Below are 11,663 nucleotides of genomic sequence, written 5' to 3'. Positions count from 1 at the left end.
TGAATCATACCAAATGTCAGTAATAAGGTACGACACGTTCCTTTGGGGAAACGGCTGTTAAAAAAAATCCAATCTGTTATGCAAAGGTAAAGCAAGGAAATTCAGTCTTTTTCTCTTCTTTAAAAAATCTGTTTTTCCTAAAATATCATTCCATAAAATTGGAAGTGAAAGACTAAAAAGGTGAGGAGAGGGGAGGAAGGGAGAGGGAGCACATATCATTAACACAAGAAGTAAAATTGTACAAACTTAAGCAGTTTATAATAGACTAGGGTCATACTCCAGGATACCAAATGCTGGTAGAAGAAATTCACCATTCTGCCCGAGCTAGAAGATTTGTACTGCTGTGTGAATCAAGGAAGAGCAATTCACTGCCTTGGAGCAATTCCCCTTCCCACTCCAAATATGGGTTTCTGCACCATGCCTCCATGAAGCGGGCCTCTCAATCCACCACCCCGCCCACCTCGAGGACCTCCAGGTCCCCACAGGCGGTTATCTCGACGGTCCCCTTCCCGGGCAGCTCGAGTCTTCTTCTCTTCCACATTCAGACGGACCTCACCTCTGAACATGATGGGCCTGTTGCTAAGGACCTTCTGAACAGGCTCAGAATCATCAAACACAACAAAACCAAAGTTGGGTAATTTCCCACAACTGTTAATGTGTAGCTCCACCACATTCCTATAGCTTTGAAAAAAATCCTTAAGTTCCGATTTATCCACCTCATGTGGCAGATTGCCAATGAAAAGTCGGTGACTATCAGGGTGTCTCACAATTCTTAGGGGTTCCACATCGCCTTGCTCACCACCCTCACGGATTGGTCTAGGTCCCCTCTGGGGAGGAATATTTATTCGTTGTTCTTGCCCTCTTTGATCCCTCTGAGGCCTCTGCGGTGGAATCTGAGATTCAGGCTTAGATTCCGGACGAGGCTGTGAAGCTGGTACTTTAACAACATGAGGTGGGATCCCAGTAACCGGAACAACTCCACTGGGTGGAAGGTTTTTACTGGGCACAGATGCCCAAGAAAATGTCCTCAGGTCCTCCTGGACCGTCTGCACCATGTCTGTAGGTGCTGGGGAAGAACTCTTCTGAGACTCCTCAGGAGCACTTTCTTCCAACACTGGCTCAGACTTTTCCTCTTGGATTTCAGATGGAGGTTCTTGCTCTGGTTCTGGTTCAGCATCAGGCTCTGGTTCAGCCACAGGTTCCTCTAAATGTTCTTCCAAATCATTGCTGACAGTCTGATCATAAAAAGTTCCAGAATCATCAGGGACCACCTCAGGTGTTTGCTGTCTTTCTTCAGGTTCCTCTACCTCTTCCTCAGATTCCTCCTGAGGCTCAGTGACAAAGCCACCAAAGACTTCATCTTGATATCTGAAGATGTCATTGTGATCGTAGAACTTATTTGCAACAGAGCCCTCAGGAGCAAGGACAAATGTCTGCATGAATCTCCTCAAAGCCTGGTTGTTATTGGAAAGTAACCCCATCACCTGGACCACCACACCATCGTTCAGAGTGGCATGAGCATCAACATGGCGGATCTTAGTGTGGCGATTGGTAAAGTTTTGTGACATGACTTTCCTATGGATTTCTTTCTGTCCATACACTGCATCTGCTGGCTTTCCATTTGAATCCAATCCCCCATGGACATAAGAAGAGTTCTTTCCATAAAATCTGTGCAGCATGTCTGGGGCCTGGTTCAGCAGCGTGTAATACTGCCTCACAAATTCCCGCCCGACCACGACCAGCAGGGGACTAGGCTTCTCCATAACCATTGCTTTGGTCAATTCAACACAGGCAGCCGAGATCTGAAACTCCTCGCTCTGACTCGCATTTTCTCCAGCTACAAAACGAGGAAGTTAATGATCTTCCCGAAGGTCCTTCTCCAAAATCGGCCCTGGGGGAAGAAAAGAAAAAGGTTTCAAGGTCTGCTGGCTGCTGATGGGACTTTCCCGCCACCAGTATCCAACCGTCTCCGTGCCCTTGAGCTTGCCTCCACCACAGGCCCTCCGAATCCACTGCCAAAGTACCTACCTCCTCAGATCCTCGCGGGAGTGCCTGAGAGCCACAGGAGTTGCTCAGCAAGGTGCCTGGCATGCAGCGAGGGCTTAGAAAAAATACGGGTTATTATCTGCGCTCATTATCCATGCATTTGCTCTCCCTGTGCCGCTGAATGTCCAACTATATTCTTATCAATTTTTCTGCCCATTGGCTCTATCACTTACTGAAAGATGGATGCTGAAGTCTGTAACTATAATATTTGTCTATTTCTTCTTATGGTTCTACCAGTTTTTGCCTTATGTATAAGATGCTTTGTTGTTAGGTGAATCCATGGTAAGGATTGTTTTATGTTTTTGGAGAATTGACCCATTTATCATTATTTCTGGAAATTCCTTAAAATTTTTTTTTGGGTTCTGAAGTCTCCTTTGTCTGAAATTAACATAGCTACTCCGCGTCTCTTGTGGATACACCACTGGCAGGGCGTATCTTGGTTTTTTACGCGGTATCTTTCTCCATCCCATCCCATCCCATGGTATATCCTTTTCTATTCATGCCGTATACATTTAAAACTGATCTAAGTTTACTTTAAGATAACATGGTAACACCCAACGGGTAATTGGTAATGATTTCTTTCAGTGTTTTTATGTTTGGAAAAAAAATTTATTTTGCCTTTGTTTAGAATGATATTTTCTTTGGGTATCGAATGCTAGGTTGACAGTTTTTTTTTTTTTTCCTTTCAGTTCATTAAAGCTGTTGCTCAACTGTCTTCTCACTTGCACTGTTTCTTCATGAAAATTCTGCTGTCATCATTATCTGTGTTCCTCTGTCTGTAATGTATCTTTTCTTTGGTCTGATTTTTATTTTTTAAGGATTGGTCTCTTCCTCACTGGACTTGAGCAAATTGATGTGTTTTGGTATAGTTCTCTTTGTTTCTTTGCTGGAGGTTTGATGTGTCTTGGATCTGTGGTTTTATAGTTTTTCATCAAATTTGGAAAAACGTTGTCTATAAGTTCTTCAAATACTTTGTTTCTATCCCTCCAAACCATTTCAGAGACTCCAATTAAATTTGTATATTATTCACCTTGAAGTTGTCACAGAGCTCACTGGTTCTCTTTTCCCTTTTTTTCTTTTAAGATTCTTTTCCACTTTGCATTTCATTTTGCATACTTTCTATTGCTTTGTCTTTAAGTTGACTAATCTTTTTTTTTTTTTTGAGAGAGAGCAAGAGTAGGGGGAGAAGAGTGGAAGGAATGAGAGAGAATCCTAAGCAGGCTCCACACTTAGCACAGAGCCAGACATGGGGCTTAATCCCACAACCATGGGATCATGACCTGAGCCAAAATCAAGAGTTGATCCCTCAACCGACTGAGTCCAACAGGTGCCCCAAGTTGACTAATCTTTCCTTCTTTAATTTTTTTCTTAATGTTTATTTATTTTTGAGACAGAGAAAGAGAGAGCACGAGTGGGGGAGGGGCAGAGAATGAGGGAGACACAGAAACTTAAGCAGGCTTCAGGCTTTGAACTGTCAGCATAGGGCCTGATGAGGGGCTTAAACTCACAGACAGCAGGATCACAAGCATGTACTCAAACAACTGAGCCACCGAAGGGCCCTGACTAATCTTTTCTTTTGTTATGTCTCCTCATCTGTTAATACCATCTATTGTATTTTCATTTTCAAACATTGTATTTTTTCATCTCCAGAAGTTTTATTTTTTTAATGTGTATCTTCCATGACTCTACTTAACTTTTTGCAATATGGAATACAGTTATAATATTTGTTTTAATATCATTGTCTGCTAATTCTAACATCTGTTTTTCAACTCACTGATGTTTTTCCCTCCTCATTATGGGTTATATTTTCCTGCTTCTTTATATGTGTGGTAATTTTTGACTGGATGCCAGACATTGTGAATTTTACCTTGTTGGGTGGGAATAGTGTGAATCATGAGGTTTTCCAATCTGGCTGGTGGTAACAGACACTCTTCTCTACCCTATGTAAATACTAGACATTGTTCCCTCCTGCCCTTTCAGGTGGCTCTTTCCCCTTGCTGGAGCTTGGGGATGTTCCTCACATGTGTATGGTTATCAGTACTCAGCTGAATTCTCAACAGGGACCCTCTGCACATCTCTAGAATTCTCTCTCTCTGTGTAGTTCTTTCATTTTCTGTATTCTGTATTATGAAATCTAGCTATCTCGATCTCCCTAGAGTTTCAGCTCCGTCTCAACTCAATGGGGATTGGAGAGTCACTGGGCTCTGTTTTGCTAGAGTCCAGCTCCAGCAGGTCCAGGGTTCCCCTGAAGGATGGATGGTGTCAGCAAAAAGGAGCGAGAGAGCCTCGGCTTTCTTTCTGCTCACCAGGCAGACAACTCTGCACTGACCCAAGAGTCAGCTTTATTTATTGAAAAAATGTATGGGAAACAAAACAGAAGTAACAGTTGTCTTAGACAATAATTTCTGATAACAAATTCCTTTGTATGTAACTATTTCCCAGAACATAGATTGGTAGAAGACTCATGCATAATCTTTACCAATAGAGATTGAAGTAGGTGACTAGATGTTTATCATATGGGGAAGGAAGGGATCTTTAGCATTCAAATACAAGGCCAAGTTTATAGCATAACAAAGGCAAGAATTAGGTCTTTGTGAGCAGGGGTCAATAGCCTGTTTTCTGAGGGGAAGAAAAACAGGTTTTCTCAGGAAATGTAACATTTGCTCCTATAATCACAAAAGAAACTCCTATAACAAGTTTTATCACAAGGTACAATTCACGTATCTTTAGCATAAGAAGGCAAATCACTTCTGATATCTGTCAGTCAGGCATCTTGGGGGTCGGTGCTCAAACAGAAATTGAGTGGGTGTAGACGCCAGTCACCACCTGACAGTGGGAGGCCTTGAAAACCCACCTTACTTCAGAAATGGCTCCCAGCATCGCCTGGGATCAGCCCGTGTGCTACAACATGAAAATTCTCTCAAAGTGATAAGTGCTCACCTCAGCACTATTGACATTGGGAACCAGTAATTCTTTGCCAGAGTGGGCTGAAGTACATTGCAGAATGTTTATCACCAGAAGTGTATGAACGTTCCAATTTCTCTACATATTTGTTGATACATGTTTTATCTGTTTTTTTAAAATTATAATTAGTATGAAGTGGTACCTCCTGGTCATTTAAAAAATAATTTTTTCTAATGTTTATTTATTTTTGAGACAGACTGTGTGAGCAGGGGCAGGGCAGAGTGAGAGGGAGACACAGAATCTGAAGCAGACTCTAGATTCTGAGCTGTCAGCACAGAGGTGATGGCGGGGCCAAATCCATGAACTGTGAGATCATGATCTGAGCCAAACTTGAATGCTTAACCGACTGGGCCACCCAGGTGCCCCAGTAAGATTTTTTTAATGTTTATTTATTGGAGAGGGGAGTGAGAAGCAAAGAGAGGTGGAGACACACAATTCAAAGCAGGCTTCAGGCTCTGAGCTGTCAGCACAGAGTGTGATTGGAGGCTAGAACTCACAAACCACAAGATCATGACCTGATACTCCCCCATGCCCTGTACCTCATAGTCATTTTAATTTGCATCCCTAATGATGGATTATGTTGAATATGTTTTTTTAATGTGTTTACTGATCATTTGTAAGTACCATTGACCTCTACCCACTAATAGTGCCGCTAGTTGTAACAACCAAAAATGTCTCCAGACATTGTGAAAAATCCCCTGGGAGCTGACATTGCTTCTAGTTGAGAACCACTTATTTAGGGATTTGAACACAGACCTTTCACCCTGTTTTTTAAGTCTCCAAGGTATCTTCCCTTCTAATCTCTCCCAGCCTCATCATCCACTATTTTACTTATTCCACTCTCTAGCCCAACAACTATGTGCTGTTCCCCTAACATCCCTTGAATACCAGTGCTTCTCTGTCCTTTCTTGTGCTGTTCTATTTGCCTGAAATGCCCTTCCCTATTTTTATGTCTTCCAAAACTCTCCTTGCTTTAAAAGACTTACTACAAACACCAACTTTTCCACAAGGCCCTTTATGATTTTCTAATCTGATATGATTTTCCTCTACTAATGGGTGTTTCTCACTTCTTCTGTTAGTAATTATAAGCATCTTGATGCATCTTTCCCTTACTTTCTGCACACTTAGGTCACTGCTCTAATCTGTACATAGCAGGTAATCCATATGTGTTCATTGAATTGTTAGTTTGTGTTTTATATATTGAGGTTCTTTTAAAAATATGTATGTCTGTTACAACTCAATAATAAAAAGGTAATGTAATAATAAATGGGCAAAGGATCTAAGTAGATATTTCTTGAAAGAAGAGATACAAATGGTCAGTAAGCACATAAAAAATGTTCAACATAATTAGTTATTAGAGAAATTAATATCAAAATGACTGAGGTGCCACTTCATCCTTGCTAGGATGGCTGTAATCAAATATACAGATAAAACACGCATTTTATACTCCCACCAAGAGTGGTGTAGAGAAATTGGAACCTTCATGCACTCCTGGTGGGAGTATAAAATGACACAGTTACTTTGGTGGATAATCTGGCAGTTTCTCAAATGGTTCATACATAGAGCTATCATATAATCTAGTGATTTCACTTCTAGCTATGGACAGATCCTAGAGAAATGAAACATAGGTCCTCACAAAAACTTGTATTCAGGTGTTTGTAGCAGCATTATTCATAATATCCCCAAGGTGAAAACAACCCAAATGCCATCAACTGTTGAGTGGAAATATAAAATGTGGTAAATTCATACAATGGATTGTTATTCTTCAATTAAAAGAAATAAAGTACTAATACCTATGGCAATGTGGATGATCCTTAAAAAACATATAAAAGAAGCTAGTCTCAAAAGGCCACATATCATATGATTGCATTTATATGAGTGCATGCTGAATATGCTAAAGTAATTGAATTTTACACTTTAAATGAGTGAATTGTATGGTGTGCGAATTTATCTTAATGAAAAATTTAGAAAGACATATCCGTAATTAATATTCAAAAGAGAGATATGTTATATGTGAAATATCAATATATAAAATACAGTCCTTTTTTATGAGAAAACAATTGGACAGCAAAGCCAGTTTTCCTGGCAAGAAAAGAATTGCTCAAGCTTGCACAGATCTGCCTGTGGACTAAATAGATGAATTCTGCTAGGATGGATGCCACTATTTTTTTTTTTTTTTGTAAGACATCATCCTTTTTGGCACATTGTTATTAATCCTTAGCTTGTTACCACTCCTTACAAATTTGATGAAGTCCTACCTGAGCATTCTCTTTTACTGTATTTTATATTGTATTATTAGAATATGCATGCACCCAAGGCTTGTCTTTGGTCTTTGCAAAAGGCAAGAGTGGCCATTACTTTCTATATTCATAATATGACCACTCTGAGTTAATAAGACGATTTAAGAGATAAGAGAGTAGAGGGCTTTACTCACGTAAGGAGCAAGTGCTTGAGGCAGAGTTCTTAAGAAACAGGTTTGGGGCACCTGGGTGGCTCAGTCGGTTGGGCGGCCGGCTTCAGCTCAGGTCATGATCTCACGGTTGTGGGTTCGAGCCCCGCGTCGGGCTCTGTGCTGACAGCTAGCTCAGAGCCTGGAGCTTGCTTCAGATTCTGTGTCTCCCTCTCTCTCTGACCCTCCCCTGCTCGTGCTGTCTCTCTCTGTCCCTCGAAAATAAATAAAAGACATAAAAAAAAATTTAAAAAAAAGAAAAAAGAAACAGGTTTGAAGATCAGATATGATATATTCCCCTCTGATCAGATCGGATATATTCCCCTCTGCTTTCTAGACAGTCTCTCCAGACTATGCTTGTACTCATTCAGTTACACGGTTATATGTTAGATGTTCTTCGTGCAAATTGTAGATTTATGCTGTAAGTTTCACTGGTGCATGTGCTCAGAGTAGGAACAAATTTTCAGAGGACTCCAAAACAACTTTTGAAATAATTTTATTACCTATTGAGAAAGCTTTATATGCCCAAAGAATGGTAGAACTGATTGGCCATTTAAAATATTGTAAATCTATATTTTTGATATTATTAAGAACTGGATTAGTACAAAAAACCAGTCACTTAATGTATTTTCTTCTTTTGTTTGATCAGTAGAGTGAAAGCATTAACTATTTTAACTCTTCTTACTAGGGATATTTTAGGGTATTAATTGGGAGTTTTTTAGATACAAAAATAAATAATATGTTATACACATTCATTGTTAAGACAGGCATTTTAAAGGCAAGGAAAGAAAAAGTACCTTGCTGGAAACCCATCCTGAGTGTATCTGTGTTTCAGTGCAGGCTGTAGAATTGTACACCTCTGATGGTTAATTAGTTTTGGATAATATATTTTACTGGAAGACCCAAAAATGTAATGAAAAGAGCTTTTTGAATTTTGTTTTTTTAACTAGCTTTATCTTAGTGTGTACGTGGTAAAAGCAAATCAAAGGGCTCCTTGGCTGGGAACCTCTTGGTAAAGTAATCAGCTTTGATGTTTGTCTTTTGATAACCCACATAATTTTGGGTAGAGGAAAGGCCGGCTCTTCTGGATTTGCCTTCATTGACCAGGATCTGATAAAGTTGCAAATTCTAACTTTAAATGGCAGCACCTGGAGTGCTGGGCTTCATAAGCAGGCAGTTAATAAGCAATGGGAAAAACATACACTATTCAGTGGAAACCATGAAAACAAGAAAAGGAACAAAGACCAAAACCTGTAGGACTAGGACATATTTGAATTTTGAATTGGAGAAGAGTTTTGAGGTTTTGATTTTAATTTTGACCATGGAGAAAAGTGGGGCCCAAAGAGGTTAAATGAAATATCCATGATCAATTGAAAGTTAATGCTAGAACCAAAGTTGGAACTCAACACCTTGGCATGTTTTTACTCCTTACTATTCACTTGATCATTCACTCATTTCACAAATATTTATTAAGTGCATACGATGTTCTAAGTTCTGTGGTAGGCACTGGACTTATAATAGTGAATAAAACATAAAATAATTCACACCCTCGTGGATCTTACACTTGGTGATAGAGATTGATATTAATCTCTCCCCTGGAGACAGGGTGCTATAAGAACACATCATCGTGAAAGCCTGGCTATGAGGGCGAGTCAGAGATGGGGCCCCACCTATTCATAAATCCATCCCCAATTTTTCTTGTGCCTCAAGTCTACTCTCCTATTTTGACGTCCAGGCCTGATTGTATCTATGTTTACATCTCTCTGCCTGAGATGATGTCTCTTCAGTTTTTTCATGGCAAATATCCATTTGTCTTTCTGGACTTCCATAGAACAGCCTTCCTTGACCCCACCAATTAGGTTATGTGCCCCCATGATACATCCTCAGAGCACTAGATACTTTTCCATAGTAACACTTCTCACCACTAATTATGCAATTGTTTATTTAAGATCTGGCCTCCTCACTAGACTGAAAGTTCCTTGAGGGCAGAGACCATGACTGTCCTGCTCAGTCCTGTGAACAGTCCTGCACATAGTATATCCTCAATAAATATTTACTGAACAATTGGTTAAGTGAATGATCCTATCTCTGAGCTGTCATTAATAATGTTGACTGTCTTTCTTCTTGAAGCCTCTAAAGTCCATGAAGCCAGAAGCAACTTGGTTTATGTAAGGGACACCTTCCCTGTTGCCCTTTTTCCTTGCTCCTCCTTCTATCCTGAATTTTTGTTGTTCTTGACATAAAATAGACCTTGCTTTCCTCTTTTAGTCTTTGGAGAAATTAGTCAAAATTAATGCAGGGATCTTATTAGTTCTGGTTTCAAATGGAAAGCTCCTCATTGAGGTTTGTCTGTTCATATTCCTCTCCTTGTGTAGCTGGCATAAATGCTCTGCAATAAAGAAATCTCCTCTGGTGGTGTTGTGAATTCTTTTTCAAAAAATACATTTCCTTGACATGTCTGGGCACGGGCATGTTCTGATAAGAAAATTCTGTCAGTGTATACTGGGCCATGCTTTCCTGAAGTGGCCTGATTTCCTGGTAGAGATAGAGATACAAAGTAAGAGTAACTCAGAACAAAAATAAATTTTAAAAAGGAGAAATATCAAGAATTACAGAAGTCTGGAGGGGAAGCCCATGGAAAAAGCAATGTGCTGATATAGAGAGCAACAAAAGATACTAAAAAAAGAATAAATGCATTTTTATAGACTATCCAGACTTTACTTGTTGGCTATGCTTATTTAAGGGGAACATATTCATGCATCTTATTTATCCTTCAACTCAGTCCATGTACTAATGAACATGTGTTAAATACCTACTCTGTGTAAATCTAGCAGGACTATGGAAATGAATAAGATCATGACTTCCTTCAGAAAAACCACAATCTATTAGTAGCTGTAGATAGATTTATGAATATAATGCCAGGTATAAAGTGTTCACCAAACAAGAGGCATAAACAAAATGTGATAGGAGCTCAGAAGAATGCATGGCAATTGGACCATGAGGAATCATGCTGTTCTTCATGGAGGCTTTAGCATTTAATTAGGCTAAAAGAAAATAGGCTCCAGCAGTCATATGTGGTACAGCAGAAGGAGTGGTGGCAGGGAGAATGGGGACAAGAGGGGAAGATATTCCAGGCTCAGGGGCTTGACTGAAACCATAGAGTTACAGTACATCTGAAAAACTGTTGAGTTGACCCTAACTTATATGGTACGGGGCTGTAGAGGTTTAGTAGGGGAGAAGAATAGAAAAATATTTGAGGCCAAATTGTAGAAGGTCTTCAGTTCTATGCTAAGGAGATTGGATTGGATTCAAGTAGGCTGGGAGCTTTACAAATTTCATGAAACTCAAAATGCTTAATCATCCTCCAAACCCAGAAACTCTATTGACATCTATTTTAATTTATTTCCAGTTTATAATTTTTGGATTTATTTCATGGAATAGTTTGGTTAGATATTTATGTTTTTTTCTTTCTGTATTCCTGGCACTTTGCATGCAGCCTCATTCATATAGGCATTTGATAAATTTGTTGTGTGTTGTTTGCTCTCCCTTGGGCCTTGTTTATACACAAATTAAAAACTTCTATCACAATATATTAACTCAGTTCCATACAAGTGACCAATATGGACCATTCAGGGTAAAAGAAACTTTCCCATTGGTTTCCCCCTGTCTTCTAACCTGTCTGTATAATCAAGCCAAGATTTCCAATTTGTCTTGCTTCTGTGGGCATAGCCAACTTAAGCTCCTTTTTTTATTTTCCTTTGGATTGCCAACATTCTATTTGTTAAGAAGACAGCCAACTTAGATAATTGGAGACAAAAAAAGAAAAAAAGTGTTTTTTTACTGTGAGCAGTCAGTCCTTCAGTTCCTCTTAATTTTCCTGATAATTGCTTTAACCCAACACTCCAAGCTGCCTAGCTTAGTTTCTACATTTCAGGGTCTGATGCACAATTCCTTGGAATCAGTTGACATATTAACTCTGAACCTTCAAAGAAGAAAAGTTTTCACTCCTGCACAGTCACATATGCCTGAATGACTTGCCTCTTTACATACCGAACAGGCTTGGTTGCCTTTGCAGAAAATTAAATAACTCATCCTTTTTATACCAGTGCCAAACATCAAAAGGGCCAACTACCTACTGAGTAGTGTTCAAAGACCAGCTTAAAAAATCAAGAGAGGAATGAAAGCCAAGGTTTTCTGCAAAGCA

The 11,663-nt window shown here is 39.6% G+C and overlaps 1 pseudogene; it reads right to left on the bottom strand.

Moving 5' to 3' along the window:
* Positions 1-365: 365 nt before the first annotated feature.
* Positions 366-1,869, bottom strand: LOC115286528 (annotated as a pseudogene).
* Between the last annotated feature and the right edge of the window lie 9,794 nt (positions 1,870-11,663).

This window comes from Suricata suricatta, chromosome 3, assembly GCF_006229205.1.
Source record: "Suricata suricatta isolate VVHF042 chromosome 3, meerkat_22Aug2017_6uvM2_HiC, whole genome shotgun sequence".
NCBI lineage: Eukaryota > Metazoa > Chordata > Mammalia > Carnivora > Herpestidae > Suricata > Suricata suricatta.
Note: the sequence above shows the minus strand (reverse complement) of the source record. Positions and strands in the feature narration are given on the sequence as shown.